General features: G+C 34.2%; 1 long non-coding RNA gene across 1 annotated transcript in view; it reads left to right on the top strand.

The window, feature by feature from the left end:
- LOC135217018 (uncharacterized) overlaps positions 1 to 17604 on the top strand; it is a 327470-nt gene extending 309866 nt beyond the window's left edge. Inside the window, exon 3 of the long non-coding RNA XR_010315004.1 lies at positions 17567 to 17604. This is a non-coding gene — a long non-coding RNA (uncharacterized LOC135217018). The remainder of the gene's footprint in view (positions 1 to 17566) is intronic.
- The last annotated feature ends 3767 nt before the right edge of the window (positions 17605 to 21371 follow it).

Here is a 21371-nt window from a genome sequence, read left to right as displayed (position 1 = left end):
GTCCCAGAGGATCTTTGCCTGATCGTTTTCTATCACTCCCTCAGGTTGGTGCTCGTACCACTTATTACTGCAAGGTAGCTGATGTTTCTTGCACAGGCTCCAGTGGAGGGCTTTTGCTACTGAATCATGCCTCTTTTTGTACTGGTTCTGTGCAAGTGCCGGGCATTCGCTTGCTATGTGGTTTATGGTCTCATTTTTCGTATTGCACTTCCTACATATGGGAGAGATGTTATTTCCATCTATCGTTCTTTGAACATATCTGGTTCTTAGGGCCTGATCTTGTGCCGCTGTTATCATTCCTTCAGTTTCCTTCTTTAGCTCTCCCCTCTGTAGCCATTGCCATGTGTCATCGCTGGCTAGTTCTTTAGTCTGTCTCATGTATTGTCCGTGCATTGGTTTGTTGTGCCAGTCCTCTGTTCTGTCTGTCATTCTCCTGTCTCTGTATATTTCTGGGTCTTCGTCTACTTTTATTAGTCCTTCTTCCCATGCACTCTTTAGCACTCGTCTTCACTGGTTTTCAGATATTGCCCCAGTGCTCTGTTCTCGGTGTTGACGCAGTCCTCTATACTTAGTAGTCCTCTCCCTCCTTCCTTTCGTGTTATGTATAGTCTGTCCGTATTTGCTCTTGGGTGTAGTGCTTTGTGTATTGTCATATGTTTCCTGGTTTTCTGATCTATGCTGCGGAGTTCTGCCTTCGTCCATGCCACTATTCCTGCGCTGTATCTGATTACTGGCACTGCCCATGTGTTTATGGCTTTTATCATATTTCCGCCGTTGAGTTTTGACTTGAGTATTGCCTTGAGTCTCTGCATATATTCTTTCCTGATCGTGTCCTTCATCTCTTGGTGTTTTATATCCCCTCCTTCCATTATTCCCAGGTATTTGTATCCTGTCTCATCTATGTGTTTGATGTTGCTCCCATCTGGTAGCTTTATCCCTTCAGTTCTCGTTACTTTGCCTTTTTGTATGTTGACTAAGGCGCATTTTTCTATTCCAAACTCCATCCTGATGTCCCCAGATACAATCCTTACAGTCTGGATTAGGGTATCTATTTCCTTGATGCTCTTACCATACAGCTTGATGTCGTCCATGATTATTATTATTATTATTATTATTATTATTATTATTATTATTATTATTATTATTATTATTATTATTATTATTATTTTATTATTATTAATTATTTATTTATTTATTTATTTATTTATTTATTTTTTATTTATTTATTTATTTTGTGGCGTTTCTTTAACTTAGTTCTGCTTCAGCCGGGGAAGAGAATTCCATCACTCTAGCTGTGAAATTATTATAATGTTTTCGACATCTCAACAGAACTTTGCTAAGACCGAATTTCAGCTTTTTAATTAGTTTGTTTTGTCATATATTGTAATTTTTCACTTTCATCTGTGCTGAATTACCACCCACGAATGAAAGTAAAGCCTTCCGATAGCAGTGTAGCGTTAGGTTAAACGGAAAGCTATAATGACCACTGAATTCGTCATTTCTAGACCTTAGTTTTCTATGATGTAACTACCTCAAAAATAAATAGCAATGTATTTCAGTTTCCAGACAGAGGTTCAAGCATGCTCAGACAGCAAAACAGTCATAAGTATTGCATATACAAAAGGAATCACGTTTTAGACCGCTTCAGGGCATTTTAGTGTGCCCCACACCCCAACCTAATGATTTGTTACACAAGCAAAGAAGGTCATTCATATATATATATATATATATATATATATATATATATATATATATATATATATATATATATACATACACTATATATATATATATATATATATATATATATATATATATATATATATATCTATATATATATATTGCCTCCCAAAAGGAAAACGATGTAATTGACAAGCAACATGTTACGGCTATTAACACTTTTTCTTTTTTGCTGTTACCAGAGCTCCATAAATGGGGTCTGAGGAAATGGTGGCTTCATGTAATGTTTTTCCCTTTTTGTAATTCCCCGGCAACTAGTTCAAAACGGATTGGAAACTCTTGCAGCGTGAATTATTTTTGTGATGGTTCCTACGCTTTACAAGTTTATTGTTTTCATTAAGTTTGTTCCGCATGAAACGGCTCGTATGGATAAAGAACATATTATCCAACTTCCGAGTCCGGGACCCTCTCTTGATCATCCTTGTGGGATTGCTTGGTGCCTTCCCTTTCCACATTTGGCTTTGTTAGAGTCAAGCTCTAGCTGATATTTCATGGTTTTTCTTAAGGATGTCATGTCCATCGCAAATACCTGTAGGTACTATTACTGAATTTATGTAATTTTATGGATATTATTTAATGATGGCAGAAATAACGCAAGAGGTTTCTCCTATTAATGCAAGACAAATGGCTCTCCCGAGAAATGTTATTTATTTCGGGCGTCGGAGTGGGAGTTTTAAAAGTAATCACTTTGCTTAAAACTTTCCCTAATCCACTTTGCAGTCATCCAACACGTTTAAAGTTGTTATTTATCAGCAGAATGTTCTGGTTTCCAATCTTTTCCAGTAGTAATATCAGGAATTCCAGGATTCCAAATTAAACTTCTCCCAAATTGCAGTTTAATAGCCCACGCGCAGAGAATAATTTGCACCGGTCCATCTTTATGTCAGGGTAATCCATTCTGGCCCTTCTTTCCCCGGGCAAAAAAGACCTTTATTACACGTTTCGATTTCCGTAGCTGATTTCCCTGTTGCTGTTCTTCCCATATATATATATATATATATATATATATATATATATATATATATATACATATATTATATATATATATATATATGTGTGTGTGTGTGTGTGTGTGTCTATATATATATATATATATATATATATATATATATTTCTTCTTCTTCTTCCCAGCTTTATCCATATTCGGGGTCGCCGTTTTTAATGAGTCTCTCCACCTGGTCTTAGGTCTTCTCCTTTGTGTTCCATCCACCTCCACGTCCATCACTTCTCTTGCCATGTGTTGCTCTTCTCTTCTCATCAGGTGGCCATACCATCTTAATCTTGCTTCTTTTATATATATATATATATATATATATATATATATATATGTATATATATATATATATATATATATATATCTATATATATATATATATATGTATATTAATGGTTGGCATTAAAAGTTTCGGATTATTATGAGATGTTTGAGTTTATTGGTGATGCTTTAACCGATTGTTTTTCATATTTTGAAAAATATATTCTAAAGAATATTTACTAAGGGCACAACAAATAAATCCATTACCAGGCTAAACTTTGCCAGCAGGGTGAAGACATTGTAGTTGAACAATATAGATTAGAAAGTCATTTAACTTGTATGGAAATACTGATCTTTAATTTTCCATATATTTTAGAGAAAATTATGCCTAAGGATTAGTTCCCCCATTAGTTTCTTGAAAAACTAACGACTACTTTACAACTCAGTAACTGCGAAACTTTCAGACTACCAACTTTTTCTTAACATATGTATGCATAAACTTTTGTTTTACACCCTATATTATATAATGATATATATATATATATATATATATATATATATATATATTTACACATATGTATATATATGTATATATATATATATATATATAATATATCTATATGTATATGTATGTATATATATATTTATATATATATATATATATATATATATATATATATATATATATATATATATATATAATTTGTGTGTGTGTACTATATATGATATGGAAAGAGGCATGGCACGAAACTTACGGATGTCGGGTTTTATTTTAGCCAAAGCAAAAATGATGACAAAAGTCTCCCGCAATATAATTAACAAGGAAATACCATTAATATTCAAAAATATTGGTATCATATAAAGCTTTCCAGTGTGTTCAAAAATAGTTTACACAAATATTGATGCGTAATGATGTCAAATAGCAATTAATGCGATTACCAGTCCGTACCTTTGGTCCATTTCTGACGTACAACTGGATCATGTAACACCACTACTAGCATAGTAGCATAAAAGAAGATATGACTAGTAAACAGCTGATGCCTGGCTTACAAAATAAAAAGTTAATTCCCTCAAGGTATACCAATAAGGCTACCACGTCGCTTGAGGATGACGTAATTTTCATGAATAACATAAGATAGTACATGTGGCCATCCACACCGCTCAGTGTACACAGACACACACACACACACACACACACACATACATATATATCTGTAAGGCCTAGGGTTTTTGATTATAATATATTGTCCATGTGTTCCCTGTGACCTATGGAATGTGGAGAACAGTGTAGAGGTGACGACCTGAGAGTAGCTGACAATGAGATTCTAGGGGTGGCGTGAGATAAAAATGCTTAGTTCAACTGTGTGTTCGTATGTGCGTGTGCGCCTCATTCTGTTTAAAAGTTGTCATACCCAAGCCTATGGGAGGATTTTGACAAGAGGGCTTCAAGTCACAGGCAAGATGCCGTGGCCATTCGCCGAGTTTTTTATTAACAGTGTAATCATAGCCATAAAGATGATGAAATTCTTTAGTTTTTTGTTTATTTTTGAAGAAGCAGACTTTCACGACATATGTATATATAAAAGTTGAAGTTAATAAGACGAACAACGCCATTGCATTTCATTGAAATATATTCCAATAATTCATTTCAAGTACAATTTTTGTTTCATTGGCAGGGTTGATTTTGTTTTGTTTTGTTTATAACTTTCGTGCTCCTATTCAATTTTCTGGAAATAAAATGTTATGGTTTCGGTTCAAAGGACGCGTAAAATTCTAAAGAACCATGTTCATGTGATGGACAATACAAGAAAAAAAAGAAGATCAACCAGGACATCTAAACTACTACGAAAATGGAACGTAGTCTAGAAATTTGTTACCCAAGAGAAAGTCGTTAAGCTATAAAAGAGCATGGAGAAATAATGGAATTGACACGTGTTTTCTTAAAAGAATTCCTTTAATCGGGCCGAGAATCCCTTGCCTTGAACACAACTCACCAGCCTCTGAAGTCTGAAAAGCTGCGTTGCCACCCGAAGTAGATCTGATGTGCTATCAACATAATGAGGGTATGAATTCAGATCCGGGACTATTTATTTATAATCACCTCTTTCCAGTTGGATAATTGCAATAAATGTTTAATTGTTCTTGATGTGTGCGGGTGTTACATCAACCAAACAGGGCAGTAATTGATGATATAATTAATGTTATTTGTATATGGAAGATCATTCATCGAGAGGAATAGATGAAAGCTATCCTACATAAAGAGTGAGGACATGAGGGGATATATTGTTCCATGGAAGAAAGGGTATCATTAGTTCAGCGGCACCATAGATCTGTCGCATTATAATTATTGTCATAATATTTCTATTATGGGTTTTGGCAGCGAATGTCATCGATTCGATCTCAATCCTTTATACATTTAATTGTTTGTAAAGTTAGTTATTCTCTCTCTCTCTCTCTCTCTCTCTCTCTCTCTCTCTCTCTCTCTCTCTCTCTTCCACTTTTAGAGGTAAAATAATGATGCAGATAAAAATGAAAGCTTGAGTTCCCTTCATACAAACATCATGTCCAGAAGATACCAATCAAACCAAGTGTCGTTTAAGCTTGGATTCCCCAATTTCATCAATAGTTAAAATGCACAATAGCTTATCAGATTTTTTTGAGCGATAAAAGTAATAGAAACCGTAACACTGGGAAAGTTGCTTTATTTTCATTCTTTTAACAGGTGCTTTGTTTATTTATTTGTTTTATTTGTCCCACATTACATGTTTAGGAGACACCTGAATATACGTACAGTGGGGAGAGTGTTAGCTAATTGGGTAATGCCAATCACGATGATGACATTCGTTTCTGTCAGCGACGAACTCTTGATTGTCACATTGCTTCCAGTGATTGATTCTGATTTTATGTGTTAATATGATGTTCGTTGTGACATTGCAAAAATATTTAATTTTTATTGTCTACATACTTTGGATATATCGTTTGCCTGCGCGCTTGCCTTTCACACACACACACACACACACACACACACAGAGAGAGAGAGAAGAGAGAAGAGAGAGAGAGAGAGAGAGAGAGAGAGAGGGGGTTAAATAAATTCCTTTGTTTTCAATATCGCCTATTTGACACAACAATCATTATATTCTTTGTACGGAGCGTTTTTTTTTTAATGCGAAATTGTCTGATGTTTTACGAGATTAATGAGGATAAAACTGGGCATCGCAATGTAAAAATAATTGTTACCAATACTCTAGTTTACGATCACCATGCGGATTTTACAGACTACCTTTACTTATTTGTTTTGGATATACGTAACAATACACATAATACTGGTAAATTGCGTCCGGAGAAAATGATCGGCCTTATTAACGGCTAGAATGCTTGGAATACAGTGCTAATAACCTTCAATTCTTTTTGCTGTGAATGTTCTTTTGAAACATTTCTAAGAAAGAAACTGCTATCACGATAACAATATCGGCATTGGTTGGCAACGCTAATGATTTGTCAATATTCAAAATCCCTCAGTGGTTTACATCTTGAATGTAGTTCTCATAACATCGCAGTTACGGAGTAGCATATGGACCAGACGAATTTCTATGCGGGCAGTAAAATTATTCGTGTTATTGATTTTTTTTTTTACTAAATCGTCAATGAACGATCAGTTCGATTATTGCTGAGGCAATTGCAGTTTACATCCTTTTGAAGGATATCTCTCTGATAAAAGAAAACGGTAATAAGGCAACCATATATATATATATATATATATATATATATATATATATATATATATATATATATATATATATATATATATATATATATATATATATATATATATATAGTCTGTGTGTGTGCGTGGAGGGTCACCCACGAAAAGGAGGAAAGTAAAAATGGAAACATAAGTACCAAATACTTTCGTGGAATTGTTGCACATTTTCAAGGTATCCTGAAAATGTATAACCATGACACGAAGATGCTTGGACCTTAGTTTTCCAATTTCTCCTCTTGGACTCAATCTGGCAAATTTCAAATCACGGGACAGCTTTGTGAATTATATATATATATATATATATATATATATATATATATATATATATGTATGTATATGGTGAATATATGTGTGCGTATGTATGTAAAAACATTATGAAAGCATAATTTATGTTTATATAAATACTGTTATATACAAATATACAATATTCCCGTAACTGCAGCCAGATGAGCAAACCACGAGCTTAAATTTGTTGGATCATTAAAGTGAGCATGAATTTCAGTTGTACATTTTATATTTGTAAAATGGACGAGGACTAAAGGACCGAGTATGCATATTCATTAAAAGGTAAAATCAGAGTAATTTCCCTGGATTAACGTGCATAAAAACTCAGTGCGCACAATAAAAATTAATCTGTATTCCTAAATGCAGTAGCGTAAAGTATCCTATTTCAAGTTTGAGCTTACATTGTTCCAAGTATACTCAGTCGATAAAAGGTATTGATAAGTCAGCCATGATTATTCGCTTTCCTATACCTAAATCCACTGAAACCATCAATATTCGCAACTGAGCTACTTTGATCTTTTAGTTACCCTATTTTCTATATCGGGACTCTGTTAATCAATGGACTTGTTAAATATATTCAGTATAAAACAGGCTTCATTCGTAGCTCAATGAATTGTCACCCCACTCGCAGATTTACCCTAGTGTGGCTATTCAGGAACCCCCCTTACCCTGCCAGTCTCTCAGCATTATTATAAATTTTATTGAAAACCTTAATTAACTCCCCATTTAACATAGGAACCGCTCTTCGAATGTAGCCCTTCAAGTAACGTCTAATCTTCATCACAGGAGTACGGCCCTGTGATATCTCCTAAGTTGTCTGTTGAAATTAACAATGTGTACGTTTCATTTTTTCCCGAATATTTTCATTTTTTCCCGAATATTCAAATGTTCCTCTCCCAGCCTCCCAGCGCAGTTTTCATGCCGACCATTTTCTTATTTTTATTTCTCTTTTAGAGAGAGCGAGGGAGGCTAAAATTTCGAACAAATGTTCGCTCTCTTTCCTTAACTAGTTAACGGAACACCGTTTAACTTTTACGTGAAAACTGTAACGAAAACACAGGAAGTCATTTTTCACTCTTAATGGTCTTGTCATTCTGAGAGAAATTGCGTGTACTTGCAAAATGGAATACCCGCAACATCCAATGGTATATACGATTTTGAGATTTTACTCTCTCACAGTGCCGTGTTTTAAATATTATATATATATATATATATATATATATATATATATATATATATATATATATAATGTGTGTGTGTTGTGTGTGTGTGTGTGTGTGTATATATATATATATATATATATATATATATATATATATATATGTGTGTGTGTGTGTGTGTGTGTGTGTGTATATATATATATATATATATATATATATATATTATATATATAATATATATATATATATATATGTGTGTGTGTGTGTGTGTGTGTATGTATGCAACTGCGAGGTTTTCCTCCTGTTACACCTTTCAACCCTTTTACTGCCAATTTCCGTTTCAGCGCTGAATGACCTCATAGATCCCAGTGTTTGGTCTTTTTGGCCTAAAGTCTATATTCAATCAATTTATTTACTGCTAAGTAAAAGACAAGAAGTCGAAAAGCCTTGCAGTACCCTATCGTTTCTCTTTCTTTCGTGAATTTACTTCTTTATATATATTCATCATGTAACCACACACACACACACACACACACACACATATATATATATATATATATATATATATATATATATACTATATATATAGATATATATATATATTTTATATATATCTATATATATATATATATATCCTATAATTTATATTTATTTTTTTTATATATATATATATATATATATATATATAATCATCATCATTCCCAGCAAAAGTTTGGCTGATTATCATATGAGAGGCTGGATCGTGAACGCCAAACAGTGCCAGATGCCAAGTGCACTTAAGCGGTTTAATTAACCAAGAGACAGGAGGTCGTTGGACCAGAACCCTCATCCCGAAGTACTTGACAGGAACCCAAGCTTTGCATCCTCCTAGAAGCACGCTTTTATCTAAAATATTAATTATAAAGACCCCGAGTCTAATCAGTTGTTTATATTGCACAATAATCTTGAAGGTACAATGAATCTGATTTTAAGCTATTCCAAGGGTTTTCCCTGTTCATTTACGTTTTATGAGGTATTTCTTCATATGATTTATGAAAAAAAAAATCCGCCAATTTTTACCAGAGTTTTGGTACAATAGCAAAAAACATAAATGTGCAATAAATTCGTGTTTATGTACTTGCGTAAAGATAACTATGATCAAATGAATAAATCAGTAAACAAATAAGGAGCTTTACTTCATACTTGATATCATCAATCTACATTAAAAGAAATTTTTGTTATTAAAATACTGTTTACATTATTAAAGATATTTATATGCAAGAAGTATCCCTTCCAAGAAAATTTATTCAGCTTTCGTTTTAACAATTATGATTACAGAAGTGCTTCCTCGGTCAGTATTTTGCAATTTGAGATTTAGCGAATGTTTTAACTTTGTATCTACACGGTTTTATGGCCAGATTTTTCGTTCAGAGAGCGAACGCATCGTTCTGGAATGATTTTTCCCCGCTTTTATTTTAAAGCGTGCTCCCATTCCAGAGGCTTTCGAATAAAAGTTCAATGCATGAGAAAACATTTGTTAGATCGGATGTGTCCTTCAGGCCCGTAGTCTTCGCGACGCCGGTGTTTAATCCTTGTTGAGCTTTTTGTTCGTTTGTTCTTTCCCATTGTTCGCTCGAATAACTGAGGAAGTTTATAGCATCATGAACTCAAAGACATCTACATGTACAAAAGTTTCAAATTTGTTTGTAAATTCCACTTCGGGTTCTCTCAGCAGCTATTTACTTATCTATCTATATTGGCATTTCTGTTACTACATAAACTAAGGAGCCGGCAGTGGAAGCAAAGAGTATACCTCAAAAGTCCTTTAGGCTACTATGATTTTTACTTGATTTTTATGCTCCTTTTAGAGTTGCATATTAGCCACAATCAGTCATCTCATGATCTCCTCTATTGCTCCAGATATATTACCATTAATACAGCAATTGAGAATTTAACCAAAACCTTAAATGAACTTTCTGCTGATTCGCAAGAAAAAAATCTGTCAAAAGTGATATTCATCGTATTCGTGTGTTGAAAATCATTGGTGTTTGGAAAAGGCATCGATATCAATACTGTAAGCTCGAGAACACGAACCTCCAATATGCCACTAGAGATTTGGAAATGACTCTCAATCAGCGTCCAATAAGGATTAAAACCAAAAGTAAGAAGCTTAAATAGAAGGGTCTTTTATCAGACGCTGTCGAACGTAATGCAAATGCGAGAACGAGCGAATACTATATATATATATATATAATTATATATTATATATATATACTATATATATATATACATTATATATATTATATTATAGATATCTACTATAGATTGGATATATATATATATATATATAGATATTATTCATATATAAATAAATTAGGGTAAAACTATCAGCTTTGAAAGGGGATATTATGAATAGATTAAATAAATGTGTACAATTTTGTTAACTTATAAAGCATACGAATTGCCAGTAGTTCTTATTTTGATTGTATATAATACAATGTCAAACACTGAGTATTTCACAGAAAAAAAAAGACCGAGAATATCAGTTTCAGGCATAAAGATTGGTTTGGAGACTTCGTCAGGGATTTGTAATTCAGTCTGGAATATTTTCACACAATTTCAAAAGACGATTCGTGTGTACTTTATCATTAGATATTATATATGATAAAAAGACTTTAAAAAGTTCATCTCTTGTCAGATACTGTGGTTGTGTATACATTATTTTATTTAGAAATAAAATATGAAGGAATTACCGCCATGGTCATAATAAAACTTTACATAAGATTGCGGAGGTTAACATTTTTTAAGGCAACAATTAGTTCAGTATCCAATTCATTTTACCTCTGGAATAACTTAAATTCAAGGGGAATTATAAGTGATAAGTGTTCCTACACCGGTGGATTCGAATCGATGCTTGGTTTAGAAACAGCGAAAATACAATAACTTTGACCACCAAGCCCTGTTCCCCTAGGCCCCAGGAATAGTGAATTGGATATTAAACGAAAATGATGGTTTAATATCTGTACATATACACATATATATGTAACTAGCTGATCAACCCTGTGCTGCCCGGGAAAACTGAATGGCAACCATTAAACTCTCTCTCTCCACCGCTTCTCACCCCCCATTTGTATTTCTCACCTCCCCCGTTTGTATTTCACCACATCTCACCCTGCATTCCTGTCAGGGATGAACTTGAACTTGAATGACATTGGGAGTGTATTTATTCGTCCCAGCGACCTCGAAAACTACAGATTAGACACTAAAATTTGCTGTTTTTGACATTTTTTTTTTTCACCCCTTCTCACCCCCTTTCCTATTGGAGCTGAACTTGGACTTGAATTGCATCAGAAGTGTCAGTCTTCATCTAAGCAATCTCAAAATTATGGATAAGACACTAACATAATTAGTTTTCGGTTATTTTCACGTCACCACCTTCACACCCATTTTTACCCTCCATTTCCTATTGGGGCTGAACTTGGACCTAAAAGGCATTGGGAGTCTCACTTTTCATCTCAGCAAACTTGAAAACTATGAATTAGACTAATATCTCTCGTTTTCGGTTAATTTTACATGTCACCCCCTTCTCACACATACAATCCCCCCCCTTCCTATTGGGGCAGAACTTGGACTTAAAGGGTATCAGGAGTGTCACTGTTCATCTCAGCAACCTTGAAAACTATGGATTAGACTGATATCTTTCATTTTCAGTTATTTTTATATTTCACCACCTTCCCACCTGTTCTCTCCCCCCTTCCCAATGGGCTGAACTGGTTATTTTTACATGTCACCCCCCTTCCCACCCCTTTTTTCCCCCTTCCTATCTGGCTGAACTTGGACTTAAAGAGCATTGGGAATGTCGCCATTCATCACGGGGACCTCAAAACTCTGGATCAGATTCACAAATATCTGTTGTTTTCAGTTATTTTTACATGTCACCCGCCTTCCCTGTTGGGGTTGAACATGGACTTTTAAAGGACATTGGGAGTGTCACTGTTCATCTCAACTACCTCAAAAACTATGAATTAGACTCTAATATCTGTCGTTTTTGGTTATTTTTGCATTTCTATTCCTTCCCACACACCCCTTCCCTCTTTGTGGCCAGTGATGTTTTACTCCCACAGTATTCTTTTCAGATGGTAAGTCATATGTATACCAAGTCTGGTTGAAATTCACCAGTGCATTTCAGTGTTATGCTGGAACACAGCGCATACATACATCCATTTAGATATATATAGAGTGTAATAACCACAATGCCCCCTCTTAACTTCTCGAATTCTTTGTGTTTTTTTGGGTACGCTTGTCACTACAAAAACCTAAGATCCTAGAACAAGATCCTTGAAGTCCGGAAGCGGAATACGAACCTACGTTCCATATTCACAACGAGGTCAAGTTGCCCACCTGACTACGCGAAAGATAAAGAATCTATTGCCTCTCGTACATCGTAGCCAAGTGGGCAATCGTTTTTATTGCTTTTGGCGGAAATATATATGCAGAATCTACACACACACACACACACATATATATATATATACGTATGTGTATGTGCGTGTGTGTGTACTTTTATGCACGTGTGTCCATTTGTGTTTCTTGCTTTTTTTAATGGTTTCATAGATATCACCTTAGTTTTGACACTATACGTGAAAATAAATTCTAATTCTTTCAAGCGTCATATTTGGTTTACTCTGCAATTTAGAAATCTAGTGTTAGAATGCTTGATACGAAATTATTATATATATCTGAATTATTGCGAGTCATTTATCCCAAAATCTGCAAATGTAAGTTACGAAGGTTGCATTAAACTTATGCAAAGCAAAATAAAAAGAAAAAATTTGTATCCAGAACAGTTGTTATTCAAAAGATCGACAAAACATTGGGACAGAAATAGAGAGAGAAATGAGATAAACAAAGTATGTCAATAGCTATTTAGATTATTAATGCAATATAATATACATATCACTAAATCGTAATCAATCAAATGAATATTCGAGCAGTTGCGCAGAATCACTAGAATAAATCGCACGATAGCAGATGCACAATATCTGTAATTAATTTATAAGTAAACCAGAAGTTCCGTCCTACTCCTGTGCGAGACAGTTCCTGAGGCGAAGCAGCAGAGTAATCGAACTTGGTCCCTGACGTGAGCACATGCTGCTGGGGAAGAGTGAGGGAAGAGGAATTGGGGTGTCAAGAGGCAGGGGTTATAAAATATAAAGTAGTTTATGGTACCCAGAATATATAGAGGGTTAAGGAATAGGCTCCAAAATTTCTGATATAAAATATTTCGGGTAGAGGTTCCTACATTCCATTCATGGATGATACCTTTACGGTTCCACAGTAAATTTTCCCTCCTTGATATTTCAATTAAAATCACATGGACTAAATATGTCTTCGCCGTATACAGGAATCTTCCTTTACCTAGTCCTAGTTCCTACACCCACTTTCCACGTTATCAAAGATGATTGCAATGGACTTCTTAGCAGGCTTACGATACTTTCGCATGGGTATCAAGAAAAATTCTGTCAAAACTGACCCAGTTACTCTATACAGCATATCCTCGAAAAGGCTATCAATAAAGCGAACAAAATATACTGTATAGGTTCCTTGAATAACAAAGAAACACTTTAACGATAAAGTAACGCTCCTTTACTCTGAAAAGATAATAAAAAAAAGTAACTAAACCCATCTTGAATAAAAATCCATCAGATGACAATGTTTATAAAATCACATATAATAAATTTGATGAAATTTGTGCCGGGGGAAACGGTAGATCTATCTTACAAAGATTAATGGAGCATAAACGATCAGGAAGATACGGTTCCGAGGGCGCGGCTATTTTCTTACGTATGATGTATTACACGCATGCCATAAACTGGAGTAAGGCTCAGCTGTTTTTCAGATGTAACTGTCCGTAGAAAATGGATTTTATGGAACCATAAGTCAAACTGAAGATATGAATCTTTCACGAGTACACTGGAAATAGGATTTAACGGACGAGTCAATATTACGACCTATTCTTCAGTAATTTTCCCAGCGGATACGTCCATCATCTAGGACTAAAACAATAACAAATTGCTCCCTTTCATTACTAGACAACCTCCATTTCTAGTCCCACCAACTTCAGTATTCTACAACTGTTCACAGTTACCAGTGATCAGGGCTGAAGTGCTCTCAATCGAATTATTTTGTCGTATTAGTAGTCTTTTACGAAAAGACAGGCCTTTTAAAACCACACACACACGTGTGTGTATGTGTGTGTCTGCTAAACTGAAAGAGTTCGTAGAGTGAATTCCCATCCGTACCAAAAACGGAGTCCACTGGTATATATCACAGCTGCATAGTATGGTGTCAGAACGCTTTGGTTTTCGATATCAGTGTCAACACAATGAATCTGAAATATGGAGGAGCAAGGTATTTTCCGTGGAGGGTTTATGGGATGATGACACCTCGGTTCACCAGTGCAATTGGGGAAGGGAGAGAGAGAGAGAGAGAGAGAGAGAGAGAGAGAGAGAGAGAGAGAGAGAGAGAGAGAGAGAGAGAGAGAGAGAGAGAGAGAGGGGTGGGGGCTTAATATACATATCGATCAAATATCGATAAAAAATTCAAAATCCTTTAATTGTGGACAATTAAAGGAGCGTCCAAGGTGCATAAAGGCCGTTCAGTATTTGTATAGCTCACCTCTTAAATTTAATGACATAACTTGGAATTTTGGTAAGAAAGAAGTGGGCTCTTCTCATTCAGTAGTAGTAAACAAACCTTTTTTTTTTCATACAAAATATTTCAAAATTTTTTTTAACGATACAACGATTTCAATTAAAAAGAATCTCGATATGTTATGTCATTAAATATGTAAGTAACAGCGGCGAATTGAAGGAATTGTCAAAAGCTTTTATGTTGGAGCAGTTCCAGTTCAGATTTGGTGGAATTTGAGTTGGATATTTTAAGAACGGGTCATGTGGCAATATACGTTTAATAGCAATTCATTTTCTATTCATATTTCTAAATGAAATTTATCCGGAGAATATAAAGTTTGATTTTGGGTAACAATGATTTGCTTTGCCTTTAATGGTGGAAATTAATCATTTTATGTGTATTTTTGTTTTTCGTAATAGGTTCACAAACTAGTTCAATTTAATAAACTTTATGTAGAGGAACCATTTTTTAATATTTATCGGAGAAATAACTTTGTACAAGTAAGTTCGTAATAATCTTAGAGATGTGGATTTCATAGCATTTTGCTATTATAAATGCCTAAAATAAGATTGGCAAAATTTTGGTTCCCGTTATAGTTTAGCAAGTTAAAGTGACCAAGGTAATAAGTGACATTCTCTCTAATTCTAAAAACTTTAAGATACCACCCAGAAAGTTACCTTTGAACATGTTAATGTTATATGTAAATACTGGATTAAATTCAGTATTACTAAAGTGGCTGATTTTTGAGTGACAATACTCAGATATCACTGCTTTCAACCTTTTCCTTTTTTCTGACATTTTAGGTAAATTCATATAGCATTGGATTTCCGTGAATCTTAATCCCTCAGGGAACAGTGGAAATTCTGGATTTCACAAAATGCCATCTTAGGACTTAATGAAGATTATTGTATCAGAACTGAATTTTCCGAGCATCGGAAACCCGATTCTTAAAAAAAAATAAATTTTTTTTAATTTCTATTAATAAATAGTGAGAGAAATTTATCACTGAAACTTTTAGGATACTTTTTCTTGTGTTTCGATAACTCCACTATTGAGTTACGGATACGTTAATTCTTGTGCATTTATTACGAATCAAAATTGTATTTGCAAACATTTATATCATATTTTTTTAGTCACTGAAGTGAGCTAGCACTATGTTCATTTACATTATGAATATTATATGATATATATATATATATATATATATATATATATATATATATAATATTATAATATTCTTAATGTAAATAAACCCAGTGCTTACTTCAGTGACTAAAATATTATTATATAAATCTTTGAAAATGCAATTTTGAAGAGAGAGAGAGAGAGAGAGAGAGAGAAGAGAGAGAAGAGAGAGAGAGACGAGAGAGAGAGAGAGAGAGAGAGAGAAGAGAGAGAACATTCATAATTTATTGGACAGGCATTTCTTGCTTGTAATATCCATTCCACATGGTAAAGGATACAATTACATCTTGGAAATGTGGTTTTGCCCAAAACTCAATTCAGTGAGGAAGTTACAATCCTGTTAGCAAGCAAAGGTACTATTATTAGCATGGTTAGTATGCGGCAAGCAGTCTACAAGTTGGAACGCAGGGAACTAAGATTATGTTGTTACAAATTCTGACAACAATCAAGTTAGAGAAATATGAACACAATAAAAAACGAATTTTTGTGTGTGTATGTATGTGTGTGTATATTTATATATATATATATATATAGATATATATATATATATATATATATATATCTATATATATATCTATATATATATATAGATATATATATATCTATATATATATATATATATATATAGATTATATATATATATATATATATACTATATATATATATATATATATATCTATATATATATATATATATATATATATATATAGATAGATAGATATATATATATATATATATATATATATATGTCTGTGCGTATGTAAGATATATATGTTAGTGTAATAACGATGTGTGCAGGCTCTCCTCTCTCTCTCTCTCTCTCTCTCTCTCTCTCTCTCGTATATGGTTATTTAGGAATCTTATGACCTTATACTGTCCCTCATATATTTTCCAAACCAGATGTTCTTTTATTTCTTCTAGTTCGAGTGGTAAAAGTTAGCTTTGTGCTATATTGGGAGCTGGTTAAACTACTACCCCTGGCGTCAGAGTTCCCATCGTAAGTTTCTTCATTTGAATGCCAGCCTTTTAATTTCAAGAGAATCCGAACAGAGGGAAGAAATCGGAAAGTTAAGTGGGAACTTTGCGTATTTAAATTAAATATTATGTCTTGCAAAGAAGTGACTGGTAGATTCTTTAAATTTAGTTTTTTCCTTGTTACCGTTAGACATTTTTTTTTTTTTTTTTTTTTTTTTTTTTTTTTTTTTTTATTTTTTTTTTTTTTTTTTTTTTTTTTTTTTTTTTTTTTTTTCCGAGCTACCCTCTGCTCGCGGACAAACACACACATGCTGAGGAATGACCTCGTTTGTCCACTTTTATGTTTTGTTTGTCTACGTCGTCCAGCGTTCTGTTTTTTACTTTTTTTCTTGCAATCCTTTCTATCGATTCTTTTCTTCAACCCGCAGGCATGTATCCCCAATTTATCCAACTGTGTAACGTGTTTGATGTTTCCATTAACTTGGTGGCAATTCTTGTCGTAACTGGCTAACAAATATTTGTGTTTTTCAGGTGAGAACTCGCTCTCCGCGCACTGTATTAGAAGAGGAACAAACTGTGAGTGATGTTCTATTTTGTTGTGGTGTGTTTCTTGCGACTTTTTTTTTGCTGAGTGTAGTTTGGGGTTGTGCCTTCCATCGACCATATTTTTCAGTCTTTTATTTTGCTTTTCTTTGGCTTTTGAAATACTTCGTTGGAAGATTATTGTTGGAAGCTAAAATAGTCGTTGGAGGACTATGCAGTCGTAGGAGTTATTTCGTGAAAAAAGAACTGGGTTTTGTTATAGGGTACAATTTTGAAATACCAAAATAAGAAGAAACAATATGAAATATCTCTGCAGAATATTATGATATAGTAGAAAGGAAACCTAGTTATAGCATTTGATTTACAAAACTTTGGCTGATTTTATTCTATATTTATTATGAACCCCTCCTCTACCCCCTTCTTTTGTAATTAGGATTTGCAACAACTTCAGCGGATACCCTATTGAAAAAAGCTGTTTGGTTTCTTACTCTGATTTATTTACTTTTGCATAGAATCTTGCTGGTCCCTCTGCTTGTCAAGGATTTCATACGAAGAGAGAGAGAGAGAGAGAGAGAGAGAGAGAGAGAGCAGTAACTTTGATGACAGGGACACCCTTTGATATTGCCCCTTCGAGCAGAATAGTAAATAAGACGAATCCCCGTTTATGGAAACATACAGACAAACAAGGGAGAATCCAGAGCCCTTAAGCTGGGCGATATACATGTCCACACTAGGTGACTGATAATCCACCTGTAAAGGCAAATCATCAGACTTGAATGAAATCTTGAACAATATCCGGTTTTGTATTTGATCTAATGGGAGTTCTAAATTCTTTTTGTTGAAATTTACTATTCTGGTAGTTTATGACTGAATGCTGTGCATAAAGGTTAGGAACGTCCGATTTCAATGTATAGATTTTTGCCTATCAAAGCTCTGTGTCGCAATAATAAACTGAATTTCCATGCTGCAAAATGTATGCATCAATCTATGTAACATATAACTGTTATTCTACTTCTTGCAACAAACCGCTTTCATCTTTGATCAAACGCAGTTGGAGAGGAGTGTTTTCCTTTGTTTCATGTAAAGAGCGGTTTTGGGGAACGGTAAAAACAGTACTAATATTTTCAAATGGAAGAGAAAATGATATTGACTTTATTGTATATTAGTTCCGGTGCATCATAGCGACGAAAGTATTCGGCGGTTATGTTAAGCTCTTTAAATATCCTTCATTGGAGCTATAGGGTCCATATTGTTAATTGGAAAAATTCTATGGAGAGAGAGAGAGAGAGAGAGAGAGAGAGAGAGAGAGAGAGAGAGAGAGGGTGTTCTTCTTTACCGATATATATGACATTAAAGTCGTTGTATACAAACGTTAGTAACATTGTACTCCTTTTGTTGGCGTATCTTATGCTTTTGTCCTTAGATATGTTTAAAATTGTATACAATTATATACTTTAGACTTAGAGTATGACTATTTATGGAGAATGAATAGAAAGTCATTCGGCCTCCATGAATAGTACAGAATCTACTCGTCACAATCACGAAAGCTCCCTTAATATTTTGGATATACTTTTTGCTGTGACTCTTGAGGTCTAGTTAGGAGACCCATTCTAATATTATGAAGGAAAAGAATATATTTGATTTCGCATAAGCATATATGCGCATGATTCATTTACCCATATTTTTTTTTATTAAAGCTGCAATATAACTTTGTGTTATGCGATAAGGTGTTTTTGTGGCTATTGGCGAATTTCACAATTTTTGTTGTTCCTTTTAGGATAGCACTTGTTGTCTTGTTTCCACGCTGATGGTAACAGTAAAACCACAATAGTAGTGTTTATTAGACCTATGTAAATAAAGGTTGTTTCCTGACACTTCCTTGGATGAATGACAGTATCAGTTTTCATCAAAACAGCTTAGTCAAAAGAAAGATAACTTAAATGTAAAGTAAATACGAAAAGAAAGATAACTTAAATGTAAAGTAAATATGAGTTAAAAGTAAACAATTCCGCAGCCTTCTTAAAGCTGCCGAGTCAAAAACTCAACTCGTGTGCAAAAGTAATTTCCGCAGTTTCGAGTAACAATGATGCTCTTATGCGGAAAGTAATCAACAGCACGTCTGTTCTCCTCTCTCTTTGGCATTTACTGCACCATTCACTGATATATTGAAAGCATTTTCGCCCTCGCTCTGGCGGGATAGTAAACTTTTTTTTTTTTTTTTTTTTTTTTTTTTCAAAAAACTTCTGCCATGCCATCAGGCTAGATAGCATCACTTTTTTTTTTCTTATCGTTTAGATTCTCCTCTATCTTTTCAAGACCTCTGAATTACCGAGATCTTCTCTTCAGATGTTATTCAATTCTTGTTGACCGTATTTTCATATTTGTTCATAGATCAACATGAATTTACTGTATTTCTAAAAGTCTCACCTTTTAAAATCTGTTTATTTATAATACATACTGCTTTAACAGTTCTACTTTCCGTCCCGTATTCTTCGCAATTTTTCCCAGTTTTTGCTCCTCAGCACTCCAGAACGAATCCTCAGACGCATCCAGGAATTTTGTTTTGCTACCAGATCCTGGAATGCTGTTGACCCCGTCTCTTTAATGATCATAACTCACCCGTATTTTTATGCTTTACAGCGGCTTTTCTACTTTAGGAACAGCTGAAACTGCTTCTATTTCTATGACTTTCATAAAAAGGATTTATGCTTCAGTCTTTCTCTCAACTGATGCATCTCCCAAGAACATTTAGAACGTAACCTTATTCCGCTCCTACTTACTGAAGAACCTATTTGTAGATACCTATCTGCCTTTGTGTCTCCCTAAAACAACTTACTTTTCTACCTAAAACACATGCTCTTTACTTTCTTATCCTATCTTTCCATCAGTATTGATACCGCCCTGCTGTAGTGATGACTAAAATTTTTCGTCTTTTTATAAGTAACCATTCAGTTACATTTAGGTGTATGACCCTACACGTAGTCTTAAGCATTTTGTAACACATCTTCCAAGACTACAGTTTGTACATCGTAAACCTGTAAATTTCGTTCCTTGGTGTCTTACCTCTTTTGTTCTTGGCTTTACTGCCGTAGCAATATGAGTCCGACCCAGACAAATATTATTGAGACTTACACTTGTTCTGAAGAGATATAATAGTCACTCCTTATGCTAGCTCCTCTTTCCATGATCCTGTGGTAGAGGTGTAAGAATACTACCACCGTAGGTCCTGCTTATCGTTAAAGGCGACTGACTAAAAGAACAGCTGCTGCCTTGCTGTCGTACTTTGATGTCTTTGATAGAAAGCAGTGGAGAAGGCGCATAGTCAACCGACCCCTTAATGTAGGGATAACGGTGGAAAGAAGAAAATGCTAGCTCCTCTTTCCGAAAATTTATTTATTGTGTTTCAGACATCTCCGTCTTAGAATTTCTTGATATCACAGCGTATAAATAACCGTCAAGTCCAAAGGCGCTATCATTTCGCATTATCAACAAGCGTCTATGAAATAACCATTCCAGCTGATCCATATCGGAAACACCAATTCTAGTTGTTTATTTATAAGTATGGAGTTTCTATACTAGAAGAATGTGATAAGATACTTAAACATCTTATCAGACCGCTAGCTGAAAGGGCATGGTAAAAAAAAATTATATTTTCAATTCTAATTTTCTATTTATAAGGATGGTTATTAAAGGAAATGATGAGGAGATAACTACATTTTGCAAGGCTGGGAAACGGGATTTTTGTCTTTTATATAAAATTTAGTATTATGTTAGTAACATCTTCCTTCACATA

The sequence above is a fragment of the Macrobrachium nipponense genome, chromosome 7, assembly GCF_015104395.2.
Source record: "Macrobrachium nipponense isolate FS-2020 chromosome 7, ASM1510439v2, whole genome shotgun sequence".
NCBI classification, from domain to species: domain Eukaryota; kingdom Metazoa; phylum Arthropoda; class Malacostraca; order Decapoda; family Palaemonidae; genus Macrobrachium; species Macrobrachium nipponense.
The sequence above is the reverse complement of the archived record's forward strand: the minus strand, read 5'-3'. Positions and strand labels throughout refer to the sequence as shown.